We start from the raw sequence: 14,102 nt of genomic DNA, 5'->3' as shown, positions 1-14,102 counted from the left end.
AACAAATAATCGTACCACGTCGTCTGCTTACACAGTTCCTAAAACCCTGGATATCGATGAAGAATAACTGAGATTAAACAGGAACGGCTGGACGCACAGTTTCACAGAACTCAAAGACCAATATACAAAATCACTCTGCAGTTGTACTAAAGAAAGCGTTCCAAATTCGCGGCGGCCCGACCCAATGCACTATAATGGTTGTCTGAAGGCGCGTTTTTTTCTCTATTTTTCTCTACTTCGTTCGGAATCTTAAGTGAAGAGAAGCTTGCATGTATATATATATCTTCATGTGCACGTACACTAATATACAACAGGCTTTTCGAGTGGTCAAGTGACGGTGGTTTTATTGAGTGATCTTTTCCACTGCTCTAATGTTATACATACATAAATGTTGATCTCACTTATATGAATATAAGTGAACTTGAAGAAGGATACGAGAACTATTTAATTATATTTTGGTAAAGGATAATGAGTATATTCTCCTCGGCTTTAGGAAGAGGTGAACAAGTGTGTGTGTGTGCTAAACATAGAAGAAATTAAGTAAAATTCAAATAAATATGTAGAATGTCAGTATTACATACGGATTCATTTGAGAAGAAGAGAAAGAAAAGAGAGGTGGAGCTCTCACATAGATAGTGATGTCGCTAGCCACAGAACGGCAAATAACAATAATGCCCAAAGACAATAACAAATTCCCGCTGTGTCCTTTACAACGTATGTAACGTTTATTATTTCTTCTTTTGCCTGAGTGGTTGCTTTCGTCCCTTTCTTGCGGCTTCTTTCCCGCTTTCTTTCATTTCGCTCTTGCATTCTCTGTTCCTTTATCTGTCTTTATGCTTCTTTTTGGTGACGAAAATTCTCTGAACCGATAACCGTGACGTTGCACGTCCTTGAGGCCGCTGCCGGCCCATCTATCCGGTAGACTACACTCCATTTTATCGTGACCAAGAAAGGACTAAGGGAGGGCTGCGCCTAAATGAGGCGCTTTGGCGGTTACGGCCGTCGGTCGTAACTCGGCCAGAACGTTGCCTCCGGCCGTCGCCCCCCTTTCGTCCCCCAAATTTTCCCCTAAAAGGCAAACAACGACGGAGGACGAAGTGTACCGATGCAGAGAGTTAGTAGCGAAGGAAACTCATGATGATGCGTTCCTGCTGCAGACGTGCACGGCGGGCTATGTTGCAGCCGGCGGTGGCATTCGGGTGTGGCATTAAACCCCCGACGAACAAACGAATGATGGGACTGCCTAGTCTCGTAGCTAGCAGCCGTTCGATGCGCTAACTAAAGCATCGTTCCCTAGAGCCATTTACCTCTTTGTACTTGTGACAGCGGCTGGTCTACCTGCCAAGTCGGCTACTCTAGCAGCACAACGACTAAGGCATCGGTAACCAGCGAATAGCTACAGGAAAACAATCTCGCTGTACAGTAGGTCCCTAGACTTTACACCTTTACAGAGACGTTTCAACATAACAATAAGCGGTGAGACATCATCTGACTCTGCAAACTATTAGGTTGTTATAATTGATTTTCGTGTATACTGACAGTGTTACAATAACATCGTGTTATATTCGTCGCACCTTCAATTCCTATTACCTGAGTTATGTATGTATGTATATGCAGGAGTCCATGCTACGGAGTAGTGTGTATAAAACAGACGCTACAAAAGAGATACATGCAAACATTCACAGAAAAGTCTGCTTGTTTGCGCCATTCGACAGGAGCGTGTGGTATTAATAAACAGCAAATTTAGTTGAAATATTAAAGGGGGAAGATCGACTATAGCTCTGTAATAAGCATTATGGCAAGAAAAAATTCACTGAAAGTCGCTGTTCGCACATAGATGACGAAGATTCTTCGTAATTAAAACTAAGAAGAAAATGGAAATGGCGAGTTGGCAGATGGCAGTTTATAACAAAGTAAATTTTCCATAGTTCAAGGTTGTTGAATCTACGACTTTATGTAAACTTCCTATATGTATATATACAAGTAACCGTCAGTATAGCTGGGGTATGTGGTTAGTTCGCTGCAGAATTTATATGACGGGAATACTAATATCTTGTAGCCTATACAACATTTCCTAATATTGAAAATGGTCGAGTAAATTATTTTATGGCCCAACACTAATAGCACATCAGGCGTCTACAGATCGTAAAGCTATAAAGCTTGCTATGATTACATATTTGATAAAAAGTAAACCCGCTCCTTAGCAAATAGCCGTCAGTTAAAAAAAAAAAGACACAGAGGAGGTAATATCTTTTTTAAATCTGAAGCGTAAAAGCTATTCAATATTTATGTTCTTATATGAAAGATTGTTGAACTTTTACGAGCTATTGATGATTTTGAATTATACGGAACCATATGTTCAATGCATATTTGTTACACATGTATAATGAATAGCGGCTTCGTAATATCACTACGGCCGCTTACTGTTTCTTTTTTTTAATTAAGTTCATCACAACGCCGATACACTTCCCGGAGTCACTCATATTAGATCACAAATCGCGCCGAGTAGTAGAACGCTATCGTCTACTCTAATATAGACAGTACTATTGGAATAGTTGTAATAGCGGTCTGTAAACTAAATTAGAATGGAACGTTACCGCCAGTTCATTCCTGTCTGCATTCACAGCAGGGGGCTTGCAGTTACTAAGAGAAACGGCACATTATGTGGGCACTGAGAACCTTTTGCATGCCTTCAAGGCTGTGAGGCGTGAGTCACGCGTGAGTCCACAAGCGATCCTGAGGATCATCACAGGCAATACCCCATTCTTCCCCTCAGTCGCCGAGACGACATCCAGCACGAAACAACCTGGAGATACTCGAAGCTCCGACGACGAAATGGGCCACACGGCAGTGGATCGACGTGGTAATGATAGCTTATAGTAAAACTGTCTGTACGGGGACGCCTTAAGCGGAGGGCTAGTGGACGCTTACAGGCAAAATCGCTAGAAATGGTTCTATAAAAAAAAGTGTTCCTACTGCTCTACCTTTTATTGGACTACGAGCTCGATGCTGGAGGTTTCAGCGGAAAGCATGATGGCCATAAAAACACCATACAGCGGACGTCTGCGCGTGGGCGGAGGTGGAGTCTTTGTCTACCCCGCGCTATCCGGGGGTTTACGTATCTCCCGACTCGGAGATACGTAGCACAACCGGCAACGAAAGAATTGCATTGCACGTGCGTCAATATACTCCGACAACCAAGTTTTGCTAGTCATCGAGCGTTTGAGGTTAGCGTAATAAACCATGTTAAAGTCGACACTGAATGAAGCTCGGACTGTGACGCTACAAGCTGCCCGACAAGGGGTTTCTACGGCAGAACGACTTCACACCGTATGTGTGAGAACCTTTCCTTGGACCTGAATATCGAGCTGGAGGACTCTAATACAGAAAGGAAGCTCGGGGAATGTCGCGCGATTTATTACGATTCCCATATACCAGTTAGAAGGACAAAGAGATGAGCACAATATCATGTTTTTAATGCAAGCGATGTTTGGTTCGATAAGGCCGTGTATTTAGCAATAAGTGTTAAGCGCATACCCCAAGGTCAATACAGAAGCGATGGGAAAGATTAGCAACCATGGTAACTGTAATCTGAAAAATTGTATCCTGAAAACTGCGCTAATCAGTTTTATACTAACAATCTCAGTATATCTTAAAGAAGAAGCCCTTAATCGTAAGAAAGAACGCCATCAACTGCAGGACAAAGCCCCAACAAATCCTTCTTACTCGCGAAAAGAAAATATTTTTTTTACACCATGTTGATATGTCGTTTGTTTTCACCTGTGAGAAGCGTTTGCGGTGAGTATCTGAGTTAGCAGTGATGCATCGCCTTGCAAATAATAACTGCTTCAATCCCATTGGCGATAGACAGAGAGAATTTTCTACAAGAGAACAGACTAAACACTTGTTGTGCTTGTTGATTAGGGAGAGTCACCAAGGCTGACTCGCATATACATACTTTTTATTTTCATCGTTTGTGAAGTCTGTGTTGATCTGGGGGAAAAAGCCACAATCGAATCATGATACGGCTTTTTAACGGATGTCTTTCTCCGGAATCGTTCGGCTATTGCAATTTTCTCTAACGCAAACGCGCTAGGCAAATGTTATGTAACGCTCCAGGCAAATCGGATAATACATGTCATAAGTTTAAAGTCCCAAAACCGGTAACCGTAAGCGTAAACAGAAACATCCTTGCAAGCTTCATTTATTTCGCGAAAATGTACGGTCCTTTGATTTGCACTTGAAGTAATACACAAATTACTTCAAAATAAAAGAACGTATCTTAAAGTTGGGAAGAAAAAGTTTTTACGTAATATTCACTCGGCATACGAATAGCACATTTTGTATTTGTCATTCACCTACAATACTAAAACAAAATTCACCTGCGTTGACCTGTAAATACTATATGCAAGCTCTGTTTTGGCTTGTAACTTATTCTTGGCTGGTCATTATTTCAATATATTAACAAATAATGATAATATGAAATTAAATCAATGGGCCTGAATGTTCCTATTACTGAACATTTTATCGCCATACAATGCAAGTCTACAGCTGTCTGACACACTGGTTTCACCACATCCGCTTTATTGGCCCCGTCTTACCAAAATAAAAATTACCTTAATGCCTTATCTAAATATCGTATTAACTTATTAACAGCGTCCTATAGGATGGTTAGTGCAACCACCCAGCCAGCAGCTATTAATTGCAGCTTCCAGACGGATGATGTGTCTTTTCAGAACGACACGGACCGTATACGTAAGTTGGTTTTGAACTTGTACCACTTTATGTATTACTAAACTCAGTAAAAACAGAGCCACACACCATCACCGCGCCATTACGAAAACACGACCGTAGTATCCACCGTCGGGACGCGAGCCTTCAAGAGATCGCTTATATATTTCGTAGCGTATTTTTTTTAAGACATTGATTGCAAAATTCATTGCAAGACGTATTCAATTCGAAGACGTAGTACCAATAAGGTATTCTATGTTTATAAGTTAGCACTTGACCAAGGTACCAGAGCAAGGTAAGTTAATTTAGGCAATATCCTATCAATCCTCATTTAGAACCTATTACACCTTTGTACATGAATATGAGACCTTCAAACTTAACATGAATATTACCCGCAAAAACAAATTCTCTCTAAAGGTCCTAAAAGGTCGAGAAACCGAAACGAGGACTCAACGGTTTGGTATAGCTTGCATCCTTGAGTAGTCGAAACAGTGAACGAAGAAGAATCAAGTTGCATTGACAGGTACGTGCCTATAGTGATAATTATCTCAGTTTCGCCGCCTAACCTTCCAATGGAAGAGTTGTACTCGAAGACGACTTATGTAAAATAGATCAGAAAGTTAGTTACATAAAAAAGAACTGTAATTTTTTTAGAATTATATTCTTATGCACATATTTCATTCAGTGAACATCTATTTTTCGATTTTTACGTCCGATATCGTCGTTAGGCATTCTACCAGACGGCTGGCTCCCAGCACGAAACAAACTGTTCGTCTGTGCCCTGGTTCGCATCCAGGCCACAATGTGTTCCTAAGATTAGCAGGCCAATGCGTTACCCACTAAGCTATCACGGGGACACTCATTGGACCCTGTAACTTTGGCCGGATTATGGCAGTGAACGAAGCTACCAGCTTCACTAAAAGAAAGTTGGAGTTAAGGCAATCCGAAAAAATTGATAGTTTCTTCTTTGACGATGTCTAAAGGCAGCAACGAGCCACCAAATTGGCACTCAAAACCTCCCGCACAAATCTGTACAAGTAGAGCTGCAAACAGTGAAATATATATATGCAAACAAATAGCATAGGGAAAAAGTCCATTAAACAAGATATCTATAGCTTATTATTTACTATTTTTTGGCGGCTTTTGGCAGCGCCTCACTAAGACAACTTCGAAAATTGCAAACTCATACCTTACACAACGTATGCAGTACGACAATAAACAAGCGGCGCGTTTCAAAATGATCAGACTGGTCCAAGTTCGGCATCCCTTCGACGAGTAAGGATCCTTTAAGGATGTATTTATCAGAAACTTGAGGCACTGATTTTCAGAAAGGCCGCGCGCGTTACAAAAGATTGGCAGACCTTTCTAGTGGCCTGGCAACCATGGTTAAACAAGGACGAATTGAGGAAACTACTCTTTGTTCGGCGTCCTCCAAAAACGTCGAGCAAAAATTGTCGCCACTGCTACCCGCGCTGGCGTCTCAGTCGCGCCAGTGTGCTTCCGATACGTTCTTTGGTGGGAGGTTATTACCACACTTTTTTTTGTTGCTTCGAACATTATCGCCGCTGCTGTCGTCTTTGTTGTTTCATTAGAAGATGCAAGTTTACGCCGTTTTAATTTATGCTATTAATGAAAACTCTATGAACACCCCTTTTCAACAGAACAAACAACAGCAGACTGTCTTCTGTAAAACGCAATGACAATAGTGGCAACATAAACAATATCTAATCTAGAGGAATCGCAACAATTGCTCTTTCCCTTACCTGATTGGGTAAGACCCTACATTAGCTTCTGCTACGTCTATAGGTAAATGCGCTCGTGTATTAAGTCAGTACACCCAACATCACCAGTGGTCAAACACCAGTAAAATTTCCCTAAACCTATTGGACAGAGCCAACTGATCGGTCTCATGATAGCAGTGCGCGAACAGGCAGTTCGACGCTGAACAACGCTTATTACTCTCCACAGGTATTAATGGAATATTTGTTAAGATATACATTCAGTATCAACAATACGTTTAACGTTAGAACTATAATAGACATTAATCAAAATAGCAGGGTTTCAGAAACTAGACGATCAGCTCTGATCACATTTTACTATGCTCATCATTATGTGGATTCCAATATATTCTTGATCTTCGAGGTTAAATACTATAGAACAGTGGGCATTTCTTTTGTTTTCCCGTCAGGTTGAACCTGTGGATGAGAATACCAACAGGCCATTTCGACATCACTACAAGGTAAAGTTCGGTCCTGATGCACCGTATGCACCAGATGCACCAGATGCACCGTAACATACGCATGTATCTTAGTAGTTGACACTTTTAAGGACAAGTATTGACTGATTATAATGCTACGCTCACTTTTATCATTAAATTTTCTCATGTTTCCAGTTGCAGCTAAATTTTCCAGTGTTCCTCCGAGCTACATGATCGTAAAACCGGCAGCCATAGAAGTCGAACAACCGCTCCCAAAGAATATTCTTTTTAATATATCCTTATTGAAACACGTGAGAACTTTTGCTCTCAGCGCTAAAGTAGCAATATAATATGCTATTTGAAATTAGGTTTCCTTTTATGATTCTATATATCTGTATAGAATGTTAATTATAATCTTAGTAATTCGTCCCCAGTTCAACAATTTCTAGCGTTTTCTTTGAAAACACTTTTGCGAAATATGTATGAATCTGATAAGTCTTGTAGCTCGTATTGCGACTTGTTGAGACCCACGATTTTGTTCAGTCAAACTGCTATTTATATCCACAGTTCCCCTCAATCTAGCTATGTACATACAAACGACATTCGCCACGCCTGGTTTGTCGTCGACAAGTAATGTAAACTTAATTAACTTAATTTGGTCCCATTTAAATAGCAAATAATTATCTTAAGACCTTGACCTTAAGGCTTGCATAATAATAGTTCAAGAGCATTGAATAGGTTGCCAATGGCTCAAGAGGAGAATACTCGAATACCGGTTGATCTGTGGTAATGCCCATAGCATAGATACATTCTACGACACGCGGAATCAAGAGGTGATACAATTGTTTATCTTATCAGTGCCCGTTACTGTAATCATCACTTTTAATGTTCGAGGATAAAATTTTAAGTCCATTTTATCGGCAAACGTAGCGCCATTTCCAATAATCAGTGAACGACGATTTTTCTAAAGGGGTAGCCGATTTTTCTAAAGGGGCAAATAGGTAAGTACTCGTAAATTCAGAAATAAAACACCCTTAGGTTAGTTGCAATGACCAATCTAGAAATTTATCGACGGTCTATAATTTAATAAACGTGGACTTTACGCGGTATGTAGATGTTTTTTTATATTACCTCTTGTTGAAAGGCGATCTGGCTGGGCTTTTATATAATATATTATTCAGAGTGTGCGTTCAGCATTTCCGTTTAAAAGGTGTTCGTTGAAAAAAAAATTATTACCTATCCTGTACGATCTAACTGAGCACCTTCACTTGTGGTTATGAATATTTATTTCATCGTGTTCCGCTTTGTTTAAGACGCATATTGGGCGCTATTAGAGTTGGATAATTAAGAATCCATTTTTAATAGCTTTATTAACGATGAAATTGTCTGTGTCTTCTGCGAATAATGTTTTTTTTTTTAAATTTAATTTAGAATTTCCATACTCTTTGTATTTTTCTAATAGTAGATTTTATAGACGATTTATAGAGCACCTACAGAATGTGAAGGTATACAGTTTTCAAGTTGGTTAATTATACTTAACTTTTGATTTCCTTTAATTTAAGGACGTTTCCAGCCATCTAGGAGGTTTTTTATTGACTTGAAAGGAAAAATTAGATAAAGCAAATGAAAATAAATAGACCGACTTACCCCTCTAATTCTAACCTTTGCCTACATCATACCAAATCTATCATAATAGAGAAATAAGCTGTAGCTTGGTTTTTCCTACCAAAGCAGTGGCTCAGCAATTCGAAACAAAGGTGTCACTAGCTTCTTAACCTCACATGGTACTTCAATAGGTGATTTATAGACCATACTATGCGGGCTATTTTCAAGCCAGCTCATACAGCGATGAGCAAAGAACGGCCGATACTCTCCATGCCATTTAAATAGCTATTAATACTTGCCTTAATGTATATTGTAATAGTACTATGTTATTATTATGAACGATATGTGGCTATTAAAATGAAGGCAATGGCAAGCCGGCAAGGAGCTAATATTCGAAACAGTGTTAGGCCGAATAAGTAGTCTATGATTGATCCGAATCATTTTAAACACTCTCTGCCGTTGTTTTGTTGTATCTAAGCAAAAGCAATTTATATAGCTCGCTGGCGTTAAACACTCCACGACCTATAACGTTATCGCACGCAAACTAAATATATATTAAACTATATATAAATTGTAAGAATCGATGTCACCAATACACTTTTGCTACACGCGCCCTTATAATTACCTAAGGCACAGGAACAAGAAGTTGTTAATGTTGTTCATAGAAGTTTAACTAGACAGTACTAATTTATTAGACTATCAACTAGAGACAGACTCAATAAAAAAAAAAACTGCCTTGGTGAAATCTATAAATAAAAGAGGAAGTTTTCTACAATCAGTAAGAAGGAAAGAAGGCTGACAATTTGGTCCTCGTGTCAGGCTTGTCCAACCTTGTCTTTGAAATAAGCTTCGTTTAATATACAGCTAGGCAGAAGTTTGCAGTAGAACACCAGTAGCATTCGACCAAGTTATTTTTTTTTATCAAATAGTCAAAAAGAACCTAATCAAAGAACTATTTGCAACATAAAATTGCGATCGGTTAACCAGAACTCATTTATAATTAAATAGTGCCATACATTCGTTTCAGACTGGCTGAACACCCCGAAAAACAACTGATTAAATAAATGTGTAAAACAGACGCTGCCGAAGCACTTCTACCAAGCATATAGTAAAGGAACAAACCCGTTTCGAACATGTTACCTAAGTTCCTGTTGGCTTTAGATTATGAGAAAGTACTGATATCGCTCTTAGTAGATGGAGTACATCCGGTTCCAGACATAACAGCAGTTATCCAGCCAGTGCGACACGACTTTTTTTGCTTATGATTATGATGATTATATTGGCGTGTCTCTGGCTATCTCTTTGTAGCCTTACGTTGCTCGCCACAAGGTGCCATAATCAGTCCGTAATCTACAGATCAACACAATGCTAGTACGGATCAGCGTTGTATCTCCCACTCATTGATCTAGCAGCTAAACCTGACAAGGGGTTGAATTGGTCTTGCCGAATTATTACTGCCGATTGCAAACCTAGTGACTGACACACGTGGCCTTCAGGTTGTCCCTTGAAGCCTGTGCACATCGCTGGACGCTCGCGTTCAGCGTCCGTTCATTCCTTGTAGCCGTTCGTTGACTACATCGAACTAAATTAATAATTTCTCGCTTTCTCTCTCTGTTCACGATCTCTGCTTCGTCTATCGGTCGCGTGACCTCAAAATGGCGAAAACGTCGCGCTTCAGAGAGAAGTAAAGATACAAAGATTTGTATTCCCAGCCAATGATTATCACCGATACACGTGAAAGTATAAAATTCGTGTGTGTGTGTGCATACACATGCAGCCCTTCTCGTGATATCCACTATCACATAGTCATATACGACCGAGGAGAACTCCATATGAAAAGTATCGGCCTATGTTTATCGTTTGTCGTTTTTCAGCCATGAGTCGTGTATATAGTACGTGCTTCGCGTGAACTTTGATTTGTTACAGTGTAAGATCTCCTCCCTGGAGAGTGTTTCTTTTATTGCAGTTTGTTCCATTTGTTCTAGTTCCTAACAAAGAGAACGGAGCTCTCCAGTGTAAGTGTACGGAACACGGAACGCAAAAAGATTTAGAACAGATCCTATTTTTCATTGGTACCGCAGTCTAAACCTCGGCTGCGGCCAGCTTCCAGCGACTTCGACGGAGGAAAGCCTCGGTGTTTCAAGGTGGAACTGGTCCGGATAATGGAAGCGTTTGACTTTAACAGCAGCGTACCTTATGCCACCTTTCTATTGCATACAGCCACAAACAGTCGGATGCGTACCAAACACCTCTTAAATGCATCTACGTTTGAAACCAACGTGAACGTATTTCACTTTATGCAGGGGCCAGGCATCTGAAGCAATGTCTAACGGCTTGACTATTAAACGTTAAATTCAAAAGACTTTATTTAGTTACTAGAATTCTTTTCTGAGTCAAGATAAGCCCACCGTGTGATTAGTTGTGCTACATCCGCTGTGGGCGCAGCGTTTGCTTTCAGTTGACATGAATGTAATTTTCTTACGAGCTATTGCATCACTTAGCATATATCGATATGCGAATACTGTGAAAAACGCATCCATACAACGCCACTGTGTCTCCGAGAGGGACGGTCTCCCCCTCTGGACGGCAACGGACACACGCCTAAACATTGATGATGTTACCCACAACTAGATACGCCCACACCAACTGCTGTACTACAAGTAGCATTGCGTCGCCGCTCCGCTCTTCGCCGTCTCCGGACAAAACGGCATACGTACTAGATGTGATACGACAAAACAAACCATAGAAGCCGAGTAATCAGGCCGGAACCCCTATAACCCCTTTTTCTGATTTCTGGTGTCTTTTGTGTCAACTCATTGTTATAATTTACTTTTGTTGCATGATGATATACAGAATCGTATAGAGCTGGTAAACAGCTAAGTTAAAGGTGTCCCATTCGAAACGTTCTGGTCCAAACTAACAAAAACACATCGACACGTCAAAAACGTCGACACGCTCAGGCTCTTAGCGACGGCAGCAGGCCTACTTGTACTGGACAAAGGGGGCTTACGTATATACGGGCGGACCATAACTCACAGTGAGCGGATTCGAACTCACTTAAATACGGTGTACTCTTAAATTCGGCTTGACCTGGCTCGAGGTCCGCTGACCTCGAAGACCCCCTTTCGCCGTTCAGCAGCTTTATACGTTCTTCATTTTATCGCCATTCAAGGCTTTAATGCAGCACCTTAGATCCAGAACTAGCCTCCCAGTGTCTTGTTTACCACCACTGGAGTTCCGTTCTCACATTAGGGCTTGATCCATAACACGAGTTGAACCGAACAAATTACAATTACAATTAACCATACTACAAAGTTACTCATGCTTCCTTATTGCGTATGTACTATCACGATACGGTTTAACTTACCCAAATATGTGAACCGACTAATTGATTGGGAGATTATTACTACGATGACTGATATTTCACATGAAATATCGCGTTATATGAGAAAAAAGGACTAAAGACTGAAAAAAATAGGCAACGTTTCTCCAGTCCTGCTTTTGTCGTTGTTGTTGTTGCTGTTTTTCTATTTATAACTATCCTTGGCCACACATTGCACTTCACATTCACATCATAATGCCGAAAAACCTTTTTTTCTATGGTGACTGAAGACTTTAGCTGGATGATGAGAGCGAGTCGATTAATCCTGCTCTTAGTCGCCTCCGGCTGTGGGCGGTAGCGATAGTGCTGATGTATCCAATGCAATAGTCTCGTTTGGACCAGGCCCGCCCTGCTTGAACCCACCAGTCGATCGGTGGCACAAGAGGGGGGCCTTCTACTAACGCACTAATTTACACACTTACGCTAGATCGATACTGAAAACTCCGCCGCTGTCGCACGCTTCATACGCCCGCAACTTGCACAACCCTTCTCGTCGACGTCGACACTTCGGCCCTCGCGAATTCGTGTTTCGCGCCGTCCTTCTGTCAGTCCACGACCTACCGACAGAGACAACCTACCCCCGTCGTCTTGCAGGCGCTTTGACGGCTTTTTAGCCAGTCGTAATTTCAGCCGCAAAACCCGCACTCAGCAGCATTGAGCACTCCTCAGCTTCCACGACCCGACTCTATTTGGCCCGTTGAACAGGGCCAAGTTTTTCTTTTGGCCTTTCGGCTCTCGAAGCGACGCGGCAGCCGCGGCTGCTCAACTAGCAACACAACCTCAATCACATCTAGACATACTCTTTCGTTCTGTGGCTAGCAGCAGCGAGGCGAGGAGACGGGCGCTTGCCGCCTCCCTACCAGTCGGCCAGCCGACTCTGGCGGTAGCTCGGGACTCGACGAAGAAGCCGCAGGGTGGCCAGTTTGTACCGCTGCTGGCATTGTGTGTATCGGCCTCACTGCTGCTGTTCCCCAATGCTCCTGCAACAGCAGGAGCGGCGGTGGACTCCTCTCTCCGCACCAGCGCGACTGCCACTGGCAGTGCGCTCCGCTGCCGCTCTAGCAGCTCCTCGGTCGGACAGGCTTGTCGCGGCGTCGCTCGCACAGGAACAAGCGTACCACAACCAGCAAAGAGACGATAATCGCCGAACCTACGAGTAAACCAATCAGGTGTATACACAGACATACGTGCAGCAGAACGCTATTTGACCACAGCAGCTTTGCAAGTCGCAGCAGGCAGAGAATATCAGACATACAGACGGACAGAACGACTCTCGTAGAAAAGAGGAGGGAAAGAGCGCGCCTGTAGGCTCTCCGTAACAGGGCCACACTTTTAGCAGCAATTTGGGAGAAGCCACAGCATCGCGCGCACTTCACAGCATACGATCGGGCAGTCAGTCGGAGCATCGCATAGAGCAGCATAAAACAAGCCAATACAGACCGACATGAATAGCGCTGATGGCCAGACAGCGGGCCAGTAGACGCCATCTTTGAGGGAGAGGTCGCCAACCTCGGCTGTTCCTTGGCCTATGTGAACCAACCCTACGGCACCGAGGGCACATCCCAGGTGGTTTGGTGGGACCACAATGGATGGTGGCGACAGCCGCAGCGGCAGTACATTTCTCCACACCTATCCTAACCTAAAGGTCCGAACCTAGCCCAACCCATCCAGCAACGGCTACGGCAGCAGTAGCTTGTATTGACAGCGTGAGGGTATAAATCTTGGCTATGAGGAGGAATTGTATAGCTTTGACTCTCTGTTGACTCAGAGCAAGCGAAATTTTGTCTAGTAATTTCGCTGTCTTCCGGTCTGGGAGTTTTCAACTGCGTCCTACCAGATTGTACATCGCGTAGAGAAGCAGTGGTCCGATCGTTAAGTTTACTTGCCAGTAAGTTGTTTGGGTTTCGAACTAACGGTCGGTGGACATTATCGGCGCGGGTGCTTTCGATTTTTTGTCGGTTTGTATCGCTTCTTTACTGGCGATTATGAGAGTGGGCTTGAAAGCGCCCAGAATCGTTTGACAGCGAACTTAGACTGCCTACCCCTATGCTAGCGTCCCAAGAGGTGTATTACGAGAAAAGGCTAGAGAGAGCAGATAAGCAGAGTTGGTAAAAATAACAGTTTCACTTAGCCATATCGATATTGCTGCCTCAGATGGTACCGAAGAGCCACTCATTCGCCAAGTTT

General features: G+C 42.3%; 1 protein-coding gene across 2 annotated transcripts in view; it reads right to left on the bottom strand.

Annotated features, from left to right (window-relative positions):
- LOC111271327 (uncharacterized) overlaps positions 1–12,824 on the bottom strand; it is a 49,640-nt gene extending 36,816 nt beyond the window's left edge. For both annotated transcript variants that reach the window (XM_022852056.2, XM_022852057.2), the window contains exon 1: positions 11,901–12,824. The gene's annotated coding sequence lies outside the window, so the exon portion shown is untranslated. The remainder of the gene's footprint in view (positions 1–11,900) is intronic.
- Between the last annotated feature and the right edge of the window lie 1,278 nt (positions 12,825–14,102).

Source organism: Varroa jacobsoni, unplaced genomic scaffold (assembly GCF_002532875.2).
Source record: "Varroa jacobsoni isolate VJ856 unplaced genomic scaffold, vjacob_1.0 contig00535, whole genome shotgun sequence".
In the NCBI taxonomy this organism is placed as follows: Eukaryota; Metazoa; Arthropoda; class Arachnida; order Mesostigmata; family Varroidae; genus Varroa; species Varroa jacobsoni.
Note: the sequence above shows the minus strand (reverse complement) of the source record. Positions and strands in the feature narration are given on the sequence as shown.